The 5,097-nt window shown below is 53.1% G+C and overlaps 1 non-coding gene across 1 annotated transcript; it reads left to right on the top strand.

Annotated features, from left to right (window-relative positions):
• Nucleotides 1-321: 321 nt before the first annotated feature.
• Nucleotides 322-422, top strand: TRNAV-UAC (transfer RNA valine (anticodon UAC)). The gene is given in 2 exon segments: nucleotides 322-359; nucleotides 377-422. It is a non-coding gene; the product is annotated as a tRNA-Val (tRNA).
• The last annotated feature ends 4,675 nt before the right edge of the window (nucleotides 423-5,097 follow it).

Here is a 5,097-nt window from a genome sequence, read left to right as displayed (position 1 = left end):
TAACAAACCCCCCTTCTGTTGCACACCTAATAGCCTCATGTGAATAATTCAGTATTTAAGGTATTTTGAAGCAAAAAAGAAAAGGCGTTTGCCATCGGGGTGGTTGGCTGGTGGCCCAGGAAAAGGTTTGTGCTGAGTCGGCTGGGCCAGGAGTCAGAAAGTTCAACTTTCACTGAGTCAGATAGTCTCAGTGCTCTGTCGAGACAAGGACAGGGGAGGTGACCAACCCCTGGGTGGGTGCTGTGGAACAGCCAGCACCAAATGGTCACCAGGCTCAAGGAGAAACTTGTATATGAATTCTATTCAAGCTGCAGCGTGTTTGTCAGGATGGCCGAGTGGTCTAAGGCACCAGATTTACGATAGCCCTTCCTCAGTAATCTGGTCCCTGATTAGAGGGGTGGGTTCAAATCCCACTCCTGATACCTCCTTACTTCAGCCTTGTTGTGACCTGGGGGCTGATGGGCCCAGCAACAGTGGACATAGGGGAGTCAACATTGCACCCTCAGAGCCATGGAGACCAGGAGCATATTGGGGTGCTGGGGCAGGAGAGTTTCTTTCAGATCAAGACTTCATTATCCCCTGCTTGATTGGGAGTGGGTGAGGCCCCAGCTGGGGCTCAGCTACAGGAGCAACGGCCTGGGAAGGGGGCATGTAAATGAGGCAGATCTGTGAGTTGCAATGAGGTGCTGTATTGCACATGCAGCACCTCATCTGCATAATCCTCACAGGGCAAACCTCAAAGTTCTCTCACTCCCAAAACATGGACTGAGCAGTGGGATGTGAGACATGGGTGGTAATGAAAGACTCAAAGAGAAGGTGACTGGCCTTTGAGAGGAGTCGGAGTAGGAAGCTCTGGAGAACAGGATTGCTGCAGAAACTCCTGAAAGAGGAATTACACAGGAAGGTTCTGTGAGCCAATGGCTGGGTAACGAGTGGTCTGTGAGCCTTACCACGCCCAAGTCTTTAACTGCTAGGACAGACTGTCCCTTCCCAGTGGGCAGCCAGGGAGGCTGACGGGTGCCCCAAGACTCTGCTCTGTGGAGGCAGCACGACTCAGTGCTCAGCTTTTACTGCGCCTCACCACTGAGCAGGCTGATGTAGCCAAACAGCTGAGGTTCTTTGTTTGTGTTCGGCCGAGTTACAGTAACTGGAAGGAGTCAGGCTGAAAGCTTAAATGGTGGCTATTTATTAAAAGCAGAAACAAGAATGTTAATGGTTACAAGGTTATCGCTCCATCTTCCTCACGACCAGTAGGATGATATGTATGACGTGCTAATTAGATTACAAGCGAAAAGTTACCCATTTGAGGACCAGACGCCTCAGCCTAAAGAGCTCCTACTATTAAATGTGCACAAAAAACTTTCCAGGTATAATTCTCCCGCCTGCGTCCTTCCACTCCCGGCGTAGCCAACGTCGTTCACTCAATCCCTTGGGAAGAACAGTGCGAGCACGGTGTCCCCTGGGTCCTCGGGAGGCAAAGACCTTACCTGACCGGCAGGTACAGGTAGTTGGAGCTCAGTTAGAGTGGTCTGCCGGACGCTTCTTTATACCCCTTGGCTCACGCACGTTCTTCCTTATCTAAAGGTACCACTTATGCTGGTTCATCTTTGTGATGCCGGTTCTTTCAAGGCAGTTGCAATTTAATTTACACTTCTAAGACAGAGATCAAAAAATCATTAAAACAGGACATTCTTTTTGTATGGGCAGGAGATTCCTCTTCTGGGACAAAGTGTGGGAGCTTCAGTTTTCAGTACCAGCCAAGGGCAAGTTGAGGCCCTGTGGTCAACAGCCAGCCTGTTAGCCCCCTTGTCTGTATTCTTCAGTCCAGGGTCATGCTGACACTGCACATCTGTGTTTTGAAGCATCACAAGACTGGGCCTGAGCTAAGCGCATCTGTGCTTTCAGACACTCTGAGACTGTGCTGTTTCTGTGTGCTTTGTGCTCAGAGGCACTGAAAAGGGGCAGGATAGAGCAGAGCAGGGGGACTCTGTCTGGCTACAGGACCCCACGGGCTACAAGGGGGGAGAGCCACATGGACATCTGCCTCAGGCCCTGTGGCTGGTGCTGCAGACTGATCTATTGCTCTCAGTGTCAGAGAGGGGACTGTGACATTCAACCCCACAGGCAAGTGTCTGCCCCTTTCCCAGCTGTGCACAACCCAGCTCATCCCAGCTGCTGGGAGAGACCAGAGCCAGACCTGAGTCAGCCTTAGGGCCAGGCCCTTCCCTTACAAGCAATCGGCTGTGTCCCTGTCTGCAGCTGAGTCACAGCTGCCCTTTTCCCTGGGCCTGGCTGAGGCACCACATCCCCCAGCTGTGTTTGAGTCCCTGCTCTGCTGAGGTGAGTGTGGCCCTGGGGGGCTGACACAGCAGCCCACCTCACCCTCACAGTTAGGACTGGCTCTGGGCTCTGGCCTGTACAGCTCTGCTGTCATTGTACAACCATTTACCGTCATATCATTAACTCCACTCGTACTTAAATCCTACTTCTGGGCACACACGCACACCATGCGGCAGGCACTGTGCCGGGGAAGCTTGGTACGCCTTGCCCTCATGCATTGGCCCAGAACCTCCTAAAGCAAGACATGAGTGAGCCAGGCTAACACCAGCGCCACCGCCATGGGTGAGAGGGGGGCCCTGAGAATGAAGGAACCAGACACCCATGGAGTGACGCCTGCCCCAAAGGGCTTGGGGCTCCCAGGGCTGGGACAGATGCCTGCCAGGCCCCCTGCTGCTCTGCTTGGCCACAAAAAAGAACCTAGATCAAGAACCAAACCCTGAGAGCAAGAAAACACATGCAGAGATTGGAACAAATCAGAGGCCTCAGAATGACCCAAACAAAACGATAAACGTGTGAGGGCATCTGCCCAGCCCAGACTTGCCTTAGGGCCAGGCCAAGTCACTGCCCAGGCTGCACCTGGAGGAAGAGGCAGGGAGCAGCTTTTGATTGCCAGCAGGAGCAGAAGGGGCTATAAGGCAGGGATGGAAGTTGGTAACACAGAGGCTCTGGGAAAGACAGTCACTTGTGTGGCTGAGGGTTCAAAGCCAGTAGAGCCAAATGAAGGGGCAGTTGTAGGTTGCAGTCCAGGGGAGGAGCAGTGGGAGCTGGGAGGGAAAAGCCCAGAAGTGCTGAGTGAAGGGTCCCTGCTGGGCTGGAACCTGAGAGAGATGAGCCTGGGTGCCCCCAGCAGCCACTGCTGGAGTAGCACAGATGGGGCCTGTGGCAGGGAACAAGACTGCCAGAGTCGCTGTGGGAGTGACAGAGAATTGAAGGGCCATTAGCCCAACAGAGGGGAAATATGAAGTTATCCAAAACACAGCTGAGTTGCAAGCCGGGCACTGTTGGCTTCTGGCAGGAAGAGGTGCAACCACAGTTAACAGGAGGGGTGTAGACACTGACAGGGACTGCTCATCCTGGCAGAGCTAATGCCTAGGGTGAGCCATCCAGTGGAAAGCAGTTGCTCTGTCACACTGAGCAAATGAACAGAAGAAAAACACGCTCCACAAGGCTCTCTGAGAAAGGCAGAAGAAGGGTTTGCCTGGGACTTAAACCCAGGACACCTTCCAACCGAAGCAAGTGTTATATCCCTCAACCAAGAAGCCCCTTTGAGAAGAAATGTCCTGGATATGCTCCAGGACCAGGTGTGAACAAAGAGCCAGTGCTCTGATCAGTATCACACCTAACTTCACCTTTCCAAGGTCATTTCCAAGATCTCTTCACAGATCTGAAGCAAGAAACCAACTTCACACTCTGAACAGGTCACAAACCACACTGTGTGGGAGAAAAACATCGAGAAACACGAAGTCAAGGACAGCAGCAAACACACTCTTTGGGAGTAGTATAAGGAAGTTCAACTCAAGCCTTGTTGTGCCCCAAGTAACACTTGGCCTTGCAAAACAAACCCGGCTGTGGAGGAAAAACAAACATCTCTTCTCACAATACCTGCACCTGACCTCACCTCCCAAACCCTTCCCCACACTCCCTCCTGCCTCGAGTGAGATTCACACACCCTGATCTGGGTGGACTGGTGGTGCTGGGCTTAGTCCTTCCCAGCCCCTTTACCTGCCTGCTCTGCATGACTCTACCCAGCACAAACTGAGCTCGCCCTGGTACCCTACAGGATCCAAACACCAGCAAAGCTGGGCAGGCCCAGGTGTTGGGGCTGACAGGGAGTCAGGTGTGGGTTCTGGGTGTCCTCCGTGCTGCTGGGCCTGTCACCTACCTGTTCTCACAGATTTACTGAGCTACATGGGCAGGTGCTGTACATGCAGCAGGGACGGTTCTCTGAACTGCAAAAGTCTGCAGCTTGCTCTTGTTTTGGTGGAGGATCATTCAGAGTCTATCAAATGTCTCACATTCAGCCGCATGGTATCTGCACACGTTGTACATGTGTGTGCAGAGAGGATGTCAGTTACTCTGTGAATTCACAGCCAGGGCCATTATCTCCTCCGGCCGGATATTCCTCGACAATCACCACTGACCTTTCCAGTCTCTGCATCTCCGTTACTTGTCTCCAGCTGGTTATTGTAAAAGAAGAATGGCCCTTTCTCGTCACTCTGGGGCGTCAGAGAAATGTGGCCCTGCAGCCAGCTGGAGTCAGCAGCAAGAAGGGCTGGGGTTGATGTCTGGAGGAGGAGAGTGGCAGAGAAGGAGCAGGAAGTGAAGCAGCTGGAGGGAGGCAAGGAGCACAGGGCACCAGCCTGCCAAGAGTCACAGATTTCCAAGAAAAGTCCAACTGCAGGTCCCCTGGTGTAATGAGCAGGGCTCTGAATTCTGCAACCTGAGGTCAAATCTCAGTGGGATCTCTGAGGGCTGTGATGGTTCACTGCAAATCTCTGGCTCTCCCAGGCCTGTGCTACTCCATCCAGATGCACATTTAGGAGCGGGGCTTAGGCCTTATGTTGGATGAACGAGACAGACGGCAGTTCAGCCTCTGAGAGGTTTGGGTCACTGACATAAATGCAGTGTGTGGGAATGCAGGGGGGACCTTGACTACCTGAGAGCCTCCATAAAGAGCCAGTGTGGGGCAGACCCCGCTCACCTAGGCCATCCCCCAACCAGCACGTGGCCACCACACCCATCTGACACTGTTCCCCT

This window comes from Carettochelys insculpta, chromosome 7, assembly GCF_033958435.1.
Source record: "Carettochelys insculpta isolate YL-2023 chromosome 7, ASM3395843v1, whole genome shotgun sequence".
NCBI classification, from domain to species: domain Eukaryota; kingdom Metazoa; phylum Chordata; order Testudines; family Carettochelyidae; genus Carettochelys; species Carettochelys insculpta.
Note: the sequence above shows the minus strand (reverse complement) of the source record. Positions and strands in the feature narration are given on the sequence as shown.